A 15,325-nucleotide genomic window follows, 5' to 3' on the forward strand; every position below is an offset into this window, starting at 1 on the left:
CGTAAAATATCACTTGAAATATTTAGAACTTTTTCTAGAAGAGACTTATTTTCTTTATCCCTTATTGGATTTTTATGATATATTTGCATATAATTCCAACATTTATGTGGATAACCACTTGACCCTACAGGAACTACATCGGGTCAACATTGCCAAGGGTAAACAACCTCTAACATCTAAAAATGAAAGCCCATGTATAAATCTTGATGATCTTATCAAACACAAAGCCCAAGTCAAAGGTACTAATGAGTCTAACCTAAAGATCATACATGCAAGTCCAATTATATTTCATTTGAGGCCATTCCCAAAAATATAATTCAAACCAACGACCTAGACATAAACTATCACATCCTAAAAATCCACTTATCTTCCGCATATGGGACAGAAAAGATTATGTTCCACACCCTGCTATCCTAGCCTGGAATTTAGGATTTTAGTGTGTCACAATTTGATATTAGAGTAATGGTTCGGAACATTAGTACTTTTACACACATGCTCCTGCAAATGCACCTTCAAGAGCTCACCTTCAGGTCTGTAACTTGTTTTAAATAATGTTTTGTATGACATGAAATTGTTTTTATAATGATTTTAAATAATGTTTTGCATGAAACTGTTATCATTATGACAATAGTAGTATTGCCCATATATTCGAGTTTCGAGGTCAAAATTCCTTATTACTAGGATAGTTTGTCACATCCTAAAAATCCATTTATCTTCCGCATATGTGACTGAAAAGGTTACGTTCCACACCCTACTATCCTAGCCTAAAATTTAGGATTTTAGGGTGTCACATAAACCATAACCTTCCCATATAAGTGTATCACATTTAAATATCCCCAAACTCCCACCACATATTCTCAATTCTTAGACAACACCTTCCACGCAATTTCTATTTTGTGGAAGAACCTATTAGCCCAACAATTTCAAATTGCACAAGGGCAGTAATCACCCATGAATCTACCCAACAACTCACTCAATGCTTCACTAGTCATTTCTCACAAAAATTGTGTTGGAAAGAAGACGAGGACGAGGACAAGAACTTCTCACAACCTTCTATGAAATGCTAGAAGATGGAAAAACATCCTATTCATTTAAATCTCAAGTCAATGCACTAGAACAGAAACATCGGACACCCTATTTTCAATAAAGACACAAAATAAAAATTCTAAAATGCTACTAAAATTGAAAACCACTATCTCAATCACTTAAACCCACTTCACCGACTCTAATACATAACTAAATTTTGACTCAATCCAACTTGAGGTTGCCTAACCCTTCATTTATGATACTTCATCTTTTTGACATGACTCTACTATTAGGGTTTTGGTGGCTAGACCTAAACAACCCCATCATTTAAATGAACATTATGGGGTTGAATTGTCAAGGTTTGGGGGTTTTTCTTGATAGTCTCATCACTCAATAGATTTGTGGTTACAAATTCACTCTATATTCTTTGTTTACTCAAAGTCTAATCTGTAATATAAACTTAGCCCTTCTCATGTTTAAACTATATTTTAATGATCATCATTTTGTATAACAAAATTTGAAATCTATAGGTATTGTTATATTCTAGAACGATTCAACCATGCTTAATTTTATATTAAGATTCCAATACTAGATTGATCTATAGATAGGGAGAGACTTTGACAAACTACTGGAAATTATAAGGATTTATTAATGACCAATTGTTATATATGATATATTTTAATCATCACTTATACCACTATGATAATGATAGTCTCTCAAATATACCTACAAAATCTACAAATACTTTTACTAACTTTATCAATATTTATGGTTTTTGTGACATGAATTGTTAAGAATGCAGGTACTTATGGTTCAACAACGGACAAGGGACCAACTTTGCATATTAAAATGGATAAAGATCTCGCAACCAGTTGATGGAATCTTCATTTCCCTAATGTATGAGAACAAATTCTCCCTCCCAAAGGGTGTGATCACTCCCTTATTAATTTTTCTAAAACCCAAAAATCTAATTAGACCAAATCCTTTTCGATTGGAGCATTACTGTTATGATCATGAAGAATTTAATAATAATATTACATCCTCGTGGACACATCAAAATCCCCATGGAAATAATATTGTCTCAAAACAATAAGTCTTAGAAAAATGAACATTTTATGCACCAAGAAATGGCCAAAAAACTCCGAAAAATAATACGGATACAGTATCTCCGACTAAGTTTGCTGAAATGTAGGCTAATCTTCCACAAATAATGTTGGGTCAAATTACTTTGATCAAGTGTCAAAGTAGTTTAACTATTGGAATTTTGATGAAGAATGTATATCAAACTCTATCTATGCGTCTAATTGCTTTTGGTGCAGGTGTATTAAAAACAGGTTATATTAGACTTGGTCTTAATGAAGTTCATTAGACCGATTTGGTATTAGATGTACAGTTAGACGTGCAGTCTAACTTATTGAAGTTAGACGTGAAGTCTAACTAGAGAAGTTAGACGTGCAGTCTAACTAGAAAATTTAGACGTGCAGTCTAACTAGCGGTGTTAGACGTGCAGTCTAACTAGCGAAGTTAGACGTGCAGTCTAACTAGCGGTGTTAGACGTGCAGTCTAACTAGCGAAGTTAGATGTGCAGTCTAACTAGCGAAGTTAGACGTGCAGTCTAACTAGCGATGTTAGACGTGCTGTCTAACTAGAAGTGTTAGACGTGCAGTCTAACTAGTGAAGTTAGATGTGTAGTCTAACTAGTTTAGTTAGACGTGTAGTCTAACTAGTGAAGTTAGACGTGCAGTCTAACTAGTTGAGTTAGACGTGAAGTCTAACTTCTTCAGATTAGTCTGAAGGGATGTATAGTTAGACGTGCAGTCTAACTTATTAAAGTTAGACGTGCAGTCTAACTAGTGAAAGTTAGACGTGCAGTCTAACTCCTTCAGATTAGTCTGAAGTGAACTGTAATTAGACGTAAGGTCTAATCCTATTAGACCAGGTGGTCTAATGGTGTTTGTTATTAGACGGGGACGTCTAATTTCATTAGGAGAGGTCGTCTAAGTGAAATACATCTAATGTCACGCTTATGTACTTGTTTGAAGCTAACACCTGCCTACCCACGTTCTCTAGTTGTACGCTACTCCTGCTCCACTTTTCTATGAAGATTAGCATGACAACCAACTGTAACCAATTGATTAATGCCACGTAAGCAAATATTCTTCCCACTACTTGTTTTTGCAGGAATATCCTTGAAGAATATTTGGCGCACTACTAGATTGGTACGGCCACGATCCTTGTACTAAGAGTCTGTTGTGTACTATGGAGGCGTTCCAATGGAAGCTCGCTACGTGTCATTATGACGATTCGACCGTTGGTACCTACTCCTATTTAAAGATCCTTTAGGACAATGCAAGAATCATCGATCTATCGATACTCAGATTATTCCATCTTAACTGTCAGTTGCTTTCTTGCTTTTACTGTGTGTTAATCAAGAGAGAGTTAGAATCATAGCATTATATTAGTTTAGTGATATTCTTCATATTGTAAGTTGAACATAGTGTGTTCTTTTCATAGTGCGACTGTATTTGATTCGTTGAAAGTTAGTGAATTTTTTCGGTGGTTGGAAGAAGGGGTGACATAGGAGAGTTAACTCCGAACATCCGTAAACAAACTGTTGTGTTGTTCTTTTCTGTCATCTTTACATTCTTGGTTCTGAGCTTCAATCTCAAGCAAACATTTCCGCACTTGAATCGTTCAAGAGTTTGCAAGAGGTTGTGCAAAATAGAAAGTGATTTAAATCCGTAACAGGATTTCTATCAAATCGTTTTTCCGAAGTCGTTATCAATCGCCAGACCCCCGTCTCTATTGATTACGCTGATCCTATCAATTGGTATTAGAGCTCTGTTTCTATTCTCATGCTCAAAGATCCTGAATCATGTCTATCATCAACGAGATCCCTATTCTATCAAGAGACAACTGTGAATATTGGATGATGAGAATGCAAACTCACTTGGCTGCTCTTGATTGCGATATGTGGAGCGTCATTACTGATGGCTCTATAAAGATTTCGAAGCCAAGAAGTGAGTGGACTACTGAAGACAAGATGAGTAACAACCTAGACAATATGGCCAAGAACATTCTGTATCAATCGATCAACATGAACGTATTCTACGAAATCAAGTCATGTTGCTTTACTAAAGAAATATGGGAGAAGATGTCTTATATTTATGGTAGAAACGCTCAAGCAAAGAAGAATCAGAAAGATCAGAAAGTTTTTATGCGTGTTGAAAACAAATCCAAATGGGAAGACAACGATTCAGAGGAGTCCCCTACTGAAAAAGAGACTGAAGTTGTTACATGCTTGATGGCAGACGATCAATCCAAGGTAAATGATGATTCTACACTTAAATTTACCAACGAAGAGTTAACTACTGCACTCAATGAAATGGCCATTGAGTACAAGAAGTTATTTGACTCGTTTTATGAGATGAAAATGAAATATGAAGCTAACAATTTTCATAAAACTCCTGAAACTAACGCTTTTGAAAAGAAAGAAGTAGAGAACTCATCAGAGAATGAAATGCTCAAAGAACAGATTCAAACTCTTTCTGCTGAAAACAAAAGGCTAAACTATGTAGTTACGCTGTCAAATATCAGATCAGCATGTTAAAATATGTTGGATCTATATTTGGTCTTGGATTTGATGACAATGACCCAAACCAGACGTGCAAGAAGTCAAACTCATCGAACGACAAGTTTAAGCCAATAAGCTTTGTTAAAGGAAGTTTGACTAATATTGAATCTGATGCCATTCATGAAGAAGTAGCTTTTAAGAATGAAATAACTTATTTTCCGCCGATTGTTAGCTGGCTGAAAAATAAGTTAGAAGCAGTTAACAGATCTGGCAATCTAAAATCTGACTCAAAGTCAAGGAGTTTTAAAAAAAAGTCCTCTTTAAAAGCTAATGGATCAATGGCTAGCAGGAAGGCGTCTGCTATGTCAAAAATATACGCACTAATTACGAAACAAAACGGGAAATCCATTAGAATAACCCAAATATGGATTCCTAAGGGACTGATTGACCGAGGACCATATTAAATGTGGGTACCAAAAGATTGTAAATATTGTTTTGTGTAGGTACAAGTGAATGATGGTCTCGAGGAATATGTATGGTATCTAGATAGAGGTTGTTCCAGACATATGACAGGAAACAGATGGCTTCTCACCGATATAGCCGATTGTTCTGGACCTAAGATTATTTTTGGGGATAAAAAGAAGGGTAAGACCATGGGTAAGGGTAAGATTATCCATGGTAATCTAACCATTAATGATGTGCTACTTGTTGACAGTATGTGTTATAACTTGATTAGTATTAGTCAACTATGTGATAATGGCTTGTCAGTTGATTTTCAAACTCATACATGCTTAGTTAAGGATCAACATGGTAATACCTTGCTAACTGGTAGTAGAGTAGGAAATTCATATAAAATGAACTGGCAAAAATAATCTTCTGATCCTATGTGCATGATTGCCAAGAACGACCATAAATGGTTATAGCATAAACGATTGGACCATTTAAATTTCAAAACCATCAACAACATTTGTTCAAACAATTTAGTAATTGGACTACCTAAACTTCAGTTTTCAAAGGACAAGGTATGTACTGCTTGCCAGTTAGGCAAACAGGGCAGATCATCGTTCAAAAGTAAAGGAAAATCTCAATCCAGCCGTTGCTTAGAACTGTTACATATGGATTTGTTTGGTCAAATTCCTGTAAAGAGTCTAGGAGGAATGAGATTTGCCCTAATTGTTATTGATGATTTTTCTCGGTTTACATGGGTAGTATTTTTGCCATCAAAAAATAAAACTACTGAAAATTTGATTAGAATATTTAAAAAAATTCAGAATTAGAAATCTTTGAATATTGCATGCATTAGAAGTGATAAGGGAACTGAGTTTACTAACAGATACCTTTCATCTTATCTCGAGGAGTTAGAGATTAGGCACGAGTTGTCTAGTGCCAGAACTCCACAACAAAATGTCATTGCTGAGAGAAGGGTGAGGACTCTGAAGTAAGCAGCAAGATTCATGCTAGCTGAATCAGACGTACCTTAGAGGTTCTGGGCAGAAGCCATAAACACTGCTTGTTACACACAAAATCGGTCAATAATCAACAAATATTTTGATAAAACTCCCTATGAAATGTATTATGGAAGAATTCCCACAGTTTCTTACATTAAAGTATTTGGGTGTAAATGTTTTATCCATAACAATGGAAAGGTTTATTTGGCCGCTTTTGATGTTAAAGAAGATGAGGGATTCATGTTGGGATACTCTTCAGTAAGCAAGGCTTACAAAGTATACAACAACAGAACGCAAACCATTGAGGAATCCCTCCATGTATTTTTTGATGAGCCTGTTGAGAGCAAATCCATTGATCCCATTGACCTTGCTGACAGATTAGAAGCGACTAGTCTTGAGTATGTAAGTGAGGAAGAAGCTCTAGATAAGAGGATTTCGTTGTCTGACCCTGTGGATGATCCGGTTGAAGTTCAACCAAACGTACAAACTCCTGTTCAACAACCTGTTGAGAGTTCAGACGTTGTGGAGTCACCCGTTCAGATGACCAATCCATTTGGATCCAACTTCAGATGGAACAAGAATCATCCACCTGAATTGATTATCGGAAATCCTTTCTCTCCTCGAAGAACAAGACGCCAATTGATGAATGAAATGGCCAATTCCACATTTATTTCTCAAATTAAACCAAAGAAAATTAGTGAAACCGTAGTTGATCTAGACTGGATCAATGCCATGTAGGAGGAGTTAAATCAATATGTGAGAAATCAAGTGTGGCATCTAACTCGTAGACCAACTGATAAGTCAATCATAGGAACAAGATGGGTCTTTAGAAACAAGCTTAGTGAAGATGGTCTAGTCATTAGAACCAAAGCTCGTTTAGTTGCTCAAGGATACAGACAAGAGGAAGGTATCGACTTTGATGAGTCTTTTGCACCTGTTGCAAGACTTGAGGCAATTATAATCTTCCTAGCATACGCATCATTTAAGAACTTTAAGGTCTTTCAAATGGATGTGAAAAGTGCATTTTTAAATAGTAAATTAAGTGAAAAAGTATATGTTGAGCAACCCCCTGACTTTGTAGATCATGTGTTACCTAATCATGTTTATAAGTTTGACATAGCATTGTATGGTCTAAAACAAGCTCCTAGAGCTTGGTATGACACCATAACTGAATTTTTTTTTGATCATGATTTTGTTATTGGAACTGTGGACAAAACCTTGTTTAGATTCACTAAAGATTTTCACATTCTTCTTGTTCAAATATATGTTGACAATATTATATTTGGATCAACTAATCCCAAGTTATGTGAGAAATTTGCTAAGCTGATGCATGACAGATTTGAAATGAGCATGATGGGAGAATTAACGTTCTTCCTTGGGCTTCAAGTCCGTCAGTTGGAGAAAGGAACCTTCATCAATCAGACCAAGTACACCAAAGAAATGCTAAAGAAATTTGGGATGGAAAACAGCTCTGCAGCAGCTACTCCAATGAGCTCCTCTAGCAAATTGGATAAAGATGAAGGTGGCCAAAGTATGGACGTAACAGCTTATAGAGGACTTATCGGATCCTTGTTATATGTGACTGCTAGTAGACCAGATATCCAATTTGTTGTTGGTGTTTGTGGAAGATTTCAGGCTAATCCTAAACTCTCTCATTTTACTGCTGCTAAACGCATTCTTAAATATCTAAAGGAAACTCAAAATGTGGGACTGTGGTATCCGAAGGATTCCAGTTTCAATTTGACTAGTTTCTCAGATGTAGATTATGTAGGGTGCAAAATTGATAGAAAGAGCACAAGCGGAACTTGCCAGTTCCTTGGAGATCGTCTTGTCTCATGGTTCAGCAAGAAGTAGACGTCGGTTCCCACGTCTATAGCTGAAGCGAAGTACCTCGCTGTTAGCAGTTACTGCTCTCAACTTTTGTGGGTTCAACAATAGCTTAGGGACTATGGGATTGAGGCTGAAGAATCTCCAATTTTCTGCGACAACACTAGTGCTATCGCAATCACCTATAATCTAGTTCTGCATTCTCGGACAAAGCATATCGAAATCAGACATCATTTTATACGAGAACACGTCAATCAGAAGCAGATTCGTCTTGAATATGTTCTTACGGATCAACAAACGACAGATATCTTTACGAAGCCTCTGCCCGAAGTTAAGATTTCTCATTTTAGGAATATCTTAGGTCTCGTTGATCTTGATTGATGTGGTTACGTGCATGAATTAAGGGGGAATACGTTGTTCAAAACATAACTGGACAGACATACAGACAGAGGTCTTAATATGTCCAATGGATCAAAAGTTTGAGAAACATAACTACTTAGACGCACGTCTACTCTAGTAGTTTAATCTTCTTTTGGGAACTCAGGTCTTAGTCTGTAACCTACATGGTTAGACGCATACGTCTAATAGACGTAGTTAGACGTCTTTACGTCTAGAGCAAGTGGATGCTCATGTCTAATCAGACACTTGTGCAGCACGAGATGCTTTCACATAATTAGACGGTCACGTCTAATAGACGGACTTCCCAAACAGAAGTGAAAATGTGAAAAGTAAAATTAACGTCTAACTACTTGTATAAATAGACATTCCATCTTATGGCTATTTCGACAGATGTCATCTGATTTTGTATCTGTCTATGTACATTTTTCCCTCCAAAAATTAAATTAGTCACTTCTCAAAAAGATTGAAGACACGTGTCTTTCAATACATAAAGAATGACTAAAATTTCTGATGACTTTAGTTTGTACGTTTAGTATTAACTGTGTATTTTTATGATTAATATTAAATGTTGCGCTCCTTGGGAACAGTTTTCTGAGTTTTTGACGGTCGGTATGATCATTACATATTAACTACACGCTATGTTTTTAATATATAATGAGTGGTATTACTCAAATGGTTGAGTACTTCCAAATTTATGTCTCTCTCTAGAATTCGAATCGACTAGTTCTTGTTCATCTAGTCGAAATGACATCCTTCTCTCCGAAATCGTAACAAGTGGATTTCAAATCCGTATCCATTTTACAATCTCCTGGAATGGTTAAGATATTCGAGTCGTTGAAAGCCTCTGGGCTGCAGAAATTTCTTAGCCCTCACTGTATCTATCACGAACAAATCATTCGTGAGTTCTTTGAAACAGCCCACTTCTATTAGGATAAATATATTGTCGGGATTGTCCTTGGCAGAATGATCTGTTTCACCTAAAGCACATTCGGCATGTTCTTTCAACTTCCTACCGAGGAATCCATGAGTTTCCGTCTTCCCCTTATGAAATCATGTTCAAAATGATGAATGTCTTCTCTGATTCGCCCCTTATGGATATTCACGGGAAAAGTATCCTAATGAAAGTTGAGTACGCGTTACTCAACGACATCGTTTCCAAATCTCTCATTTCCAAAGAATCCTCCTACAAGTGTTGTTCGAAGGTCTTCGAGATAATGGTGGCTATTACAATGGGTGTACCCATCAACTGGACAAGTTTTCTCTTTGGAAACCTAGTCAAAATGCTTTGTGTCCGGAAGACGATCTTTGGTTTTGACGGTCCTCTTGGCGCTTTCCTTTGTTGTCTTCTTGATGAACCTGATAGCGGGTATCATCTAACTGCCAATACTCTGAACAAACAAAAGGTTGTTGAATATGTTCTTAGGGTAAAGAGGATCAAATCAAAGAAAAGGGAAAGAGATGTTTGCAACCCTCCTCTAACCACGGTCTTAGAGATTCCTTAGGTTGTAGATTCTCCTTTCCAGATGATGATTAAGAAGAAGAAGAAGATAAGAATAGATTAGATCTCTATTTAAGAAAAATTTGTTGATGTTATTTCTGTTGTTTTTGGAAAAATGTTTTGTATGTTTCTCTTGAAAACACTCTTGATTATGTGTTTATCTGACAATGGTATTTTGCGACTATGAAATCTGTTTTATGAATATTGGATGTTCTGAAAAGTGTTTATGTAAGATGGTTGAACAAGTTTTACTTCTTATATGATGAATGCTTAATTTTTTATCTATAAAAAGGTTTTAACATCATCATTAAAAAGGGGGAAATTATTGGGTCAAATTACTTTGACCAAGTGTCAAAGTAGTTTGACTATTGGAATTTTGATGATGAATGTATATCAAACTCTATCTATACGTCTAATTGCTTTTAGTGCAGGTGTATCAAAAACAGGTTATATTAGACTTGGTCTTAATGAATTTCATAAACCGATTTGGCATTAGATGTACAGTCTAACTTATTGAAGTTAGACGTGAAGTCTAACTAGCGAAGTTAACGTGCAGTCTAACTAGCGAAGTTAGACGTGCAGTCTAACTAGCGGTGTTAGACGTGCAGTCTAACTAGCGAAGTTAGACGTACAGTCTAACTAGCGGTGTTAGACGTGCAGTCTAACTAGCGAAGTTAGACGTGCAGTCTAACTAGCTAAGTTAGACATGCAGTCTAACTAGCGGTGTTAGACGTGCAGTCTAACTAGTATAGTTAGACGTGCAGTCTAACTAGTGAAGTTAGACGTGCAGTCTAACTAGTTGAGTTAGACGTGCATTCTAACTCCTTCAGATTAGTCTGAAGGGATGTATAGTTAGACGTGCAATCTAACTTATTAAAGTTAGACGTGCAGTCTAACTACTGAATGTTAGACGTGTAGTCTAACTCCTTCAGATTAGTCTGAAGTGAACTGTAATTAGACGTAAGGTCTAATCCCATTAGACCAGGTGGTCTAATGGTGCTTGTTATTAGACGGGGACATCTAATTTCATTAGACGAGGCCGTCTAAGTGAAATATTTCTAATGCCACGCTTAAGCAGTTGCTTGAATCTAGCACCCGTCTACCCACGTTCTCTAGCTGTACGCTACTCCTACTCCACTTTCATGTGAAGATCAGTACGACAGCCAGCTGTAACCAATTGATTAATGTCACGTAAGCAAATATTCTTCCCACTACTTGTTTTTGCAAGAATATCCTTGAAGAATATTTGGCGCACTACCAGATTGGTACGACCACGATCCTTGTACTTAGAGTCTGTTGTGTACTATAGAGGCGTTCTAATGGAAGCTCGCCATGTGTCATTATGAAGATTCAACTGTTGGTACCTACTCCTATTTAAAGATCCTCAAGGACAACGGAAGAATCATCGATCTATCGATACTCAGATTATTCCATCTTAACTATCAGTTGCTTTCTTGCTTTTACTGTGTGTTAATCAAGAGAGAGTTAGAATCAAAACATTGTATTAGATGAGTGATATTCTTCATATTGTAAGATGAACAGAGTGTGTTCTGTTCAACAGTGAGCTAATAATGCGACTGTATTTGATTCGTTGAAAGTTAGTGAATCCTTCCGGTGGTTGGAAGAAGGGTGACGTAGGAGAGTTAACTCTGAACATCCATAAACAAACTGATGTTTTGTTCTTTTTTGTCAACTTTACATTCTTGGTTCTTAGCTTCAATCTCAAGCAAACATTTCCAACTTGAATCGTTCAAGAGTTTGTAAGAGGTTGTGCAGAATAGAAAGTGATTTAAATCCCTAACAGGATTTCTATCAAATCGTTTTTCCGAAGTCGTTATCAATCGCCAGACCCCCGTCTCTATTGATTACGCTGATCCTATCAATTGGTATTAGAGCTCTGTTTCTATTCTCATGCTCAAAGATCCTGAAGCATTCGTTATGGACAGTCTGGAAAAGAAGCATATCACCAATTTGAGATGGGCAGTTTGACACAACAGTAGAGACAAACCTAAAGAAGATTGCCATATATCAAGATTATTCAAATCCTCTACAATGAACTTTCCTAGTACAATAGGCTCCATTAATGAATTATTGGCTCATTATCATCGAAGTACAGACAAGATCAAAAACGATCCTCCTTGATATACTATTCTAGAACTCATTCAATTAAACAAGGAATGGTGTCCTATGAAGCAAATTTGACCGTTATATGTCCGTTGCAACTTACATACTTCAGAAGACAAAGGACAATTTGCTTCACAAGGATGTTCAACAAGCTTTATCAACTTGATCATCAATTTTACAAGAAAAAACACCAACTGTTCTTACTACTCTTTTAAGCTCTAAATGTCCTAAAATCCTTAAAGTTTGCTAGAGTATTAAGATTGTATTACATACTGTCTATTCTGTGTGAGTTAGTCAATATTGTAAGTTGACAGTATTTGTTTTTGTTCAATAGAGTAAGTGTACTAGGAGTTTGAAAACAGGCAGTAACTAAGTCCTAGTTGTTTGACTGGGTTTATACAAGTGTTGTATTTAATCAAATCTTCTATTGAATATCATTCTCAAGGTTGAGAACAAGGGGTAACGTAGGAGCTTTTTACTCCGAACATCCATAAACATCTTATGTGTCTTGTGTTCCCTTTCTATCGCATCATCCTAATCTTGTTGTGTTGCTTCAAGTCGAAACAAACATTTCTGCACTTGAACTTCATTCAAGAGTTTGTGACGATCTGCGAAGAATAGAAACAAATATTAACTTCTAACATAATTAATATCAAATGAAGTGTGTGTAAGTGTTCAACATAGTTAGACCCTAGTCTTTATCGTTGTACTTAATCCTAACAAGTGGATCTGAGCGGCTAGTTTCTATTCTCAAGCACTCAAATATCATCATGTCTACATTTAACAAGCCCCCCATGTTCAAAAGTGAAGATTTCATTGATTGAAAGCTATGTATGAACGTGTATCTTGCCTCGCTAGATGATGACATGTGGTATGTTATTACTTTTGGCCCAATCAAGATTGAGAAAAAAATATGTGATTGGACCAATGATGATAGAAGGAAGAACAACCTTGACAACTTGGCCAGAAATGCCATATACGGTACTCTAGATAAAAAACATTTTTGCTAAAATCAAAGAATGTGCCACTGCCAAGGAAGTATGGGAGAAGATCATTCAACTCAATGAGAACAACGAACAAACCAACGAGAACAAAATCATGATGGCCACTTAGAAGTTTGACAACATCAAAATGCACCCTGGAGAAACGATGAACATGTTCGACGAACACTTCATCAACATCGTAAATAAACTCACCATTTTAGGAAAAGTCTATGGGAACAAGGAAATCATAGTCAAAGCATTGAGGGCTCTTCCCAGTGTTTGGGAGGTTAAGACAACCGTGATGAGGGAATCCATAAACCTCAACAAGATGCAGCTACATGACTTGTTCGACTATTTGAAAGCCTATGTGTTCAAGATGAATTCAAGGAATGGTGATAAGACATCATCCTCAAATGTAACCAGGGCGTTGGTGTCATCTATGGAGCTAGCAGCCCATCTACCCATCAAGTCAGCTAAGCAGTTCAACGAAGATGCGATGTCTTTAATTGTCAAGAAGTTTGGAAAATATATGAGTAAGAATCATTCTAACTCATCTTTCAATAATAACACTAATGAATCTAAGGCTAACATACGATATTTTAATTGTGATACTCTAGGTCACTACAAGTCTGAATGTCGAATGCCATGGAGAGACGATAAGAAGTCTGCTGATCAGAAACATAAGGAGGATCATAAAGTATCCAAGCATAAGAAGGATCAGAATATGCTTATGGCTGAAGAAAGTAAAATCAAATGGCCCGAAAGCGATTCGGACTCAAGCTCGTCCAGCGATAGTGATGAGAATAAGAACATCAAATGCTTCATAGTAGATGACGAATACAATGTATTTAATTTCACCTCTAATGATTTTACCCGAGATGATCTAACTGCTACACTCAATGACATGGAGTACAGAAAACTCTCAGACTCCTTTTATCAAACCATTTCAAAAAGCAAGTCTGATAGTTCAAGTTGTTCATCTCAAATCAACGAGGCTGATGTTTCAACAAATGAGCTATCATCTGAGAATGAGAAGCTAAAGGAAACAATCAGAACTCTTTCTATCGAAAACCAAAGATTGGAATATATGATTAAATCTTGGACATGATCTAGAGATGCGGTCAGACTGATGATCAGTCAGCAAAGTCCTGTTGGTTTAAAATCCGGTTTGGGTTCTACAATGCAAATCTAGATAAATCCAACAAAAGGTTGACGTCTGATAAAGGCAAGCGTAAATCTTTAAACTTTGTTAAAGGATCGTCAACCAACATAGGATCCAATCCAAGCTGTGATGATTTGACTTCAAAGGATGAAGTGATTTTTGTTAAGCCAACTTCAAACTGGTTGAAACCTGAGAGAAGGAAAGCTAGTTGGTATGGCAAGTAAAAAGTTGATAGGAAGTCAAGAAATATTTACCAAAAATAATCCTTTTAAGCTAAAGTATCATCAATAGGCAGAGAGAAATCTTCCAAATACAATATACACACACAACGGGAAGTCCATCAAAATAATCAAAGTATGGATTACTAAGGGACTAATAAGCCACAGACCCAAAGAAAAATGGGTACCATATTTTGTTATTGTCTATGAATGCAGATAAAATAGAACTGCATCGTGGAGATTATGCATGACATCTAGACAGCCGACTGCTGACAAACATCGCATATAAAGGCAAAAGGCATAAAGTGGCTAACATACTCACAAAGCCACTTTCCGAGTCTAAGTTTTCTTACCTTAGAAATATTTTAGGATTGTTATATTACAATAATGCCTAAACTGATTTAAGCATAAACACGCCAGATTTTGATAATTTAGTTTAAATAATCAAAAAGGAAAAAATTGTTAGATCAAATTAGCTAATTAACTTAGGATAATTCGCCAACGATTATAAAACTACCAAGTTTTGAATATTTATTTTAAATAATCAAAAAGGGAGAAATTTTTAGATTATAATTTCTGAAAATGTTTTAATAATAAATGGATAAAACTAAGTTCAAATACATATATAAGTTAAATTACATATATATATATATATATATAATTATTAAGTCATATCAAGTATATTAATATATTTAAAGATAACAACAAGGTGTTGTAGTATAATAGTAAGTACGCTCGCCTATCGAATCTCAGCAAGCGCAAATAATAATTGGAGTTTTATTATTTTAGGGAAGCTGAGCAAATACCAAAATTGCCACATAGGCGAATCCGGTAGTTTGCAAAGGCGTATCCGGTAGTTTGCGAGTCCGGTATTATTTAATATGCGCGCTTCCCAGTTTATGATCAATCTCAACTCCAAATTAAGCATCCGTGATGGGCAGTCTAACAAAGCAGCTTATCACCAATTTAGGATCGGTAGTTAGCGAGTCCGGTAGTTTGCAAAGGCGTAGCATATCACCAATTTGGGATGGGCAGTCTGACACAGCAGTAGAGACAGACCTAAAGA

The sequence above is a fragment of the Impatiens glandulifera genome, chromosome 8, assembly GCF_907164915.1.
Source record: "Impatiens glandulifera chromosome 8, dImpGla2.1, whole genome shotgun sequence".
In the NCBI taxonomy this organism is placed as follows: domain Eukaryota; kingdom Viridiplantae; phylum Streptophyta; class Magnoliopsida; order Ericales; family Balsaminaceae; genus Impatiens; species Impatiens glandulifera.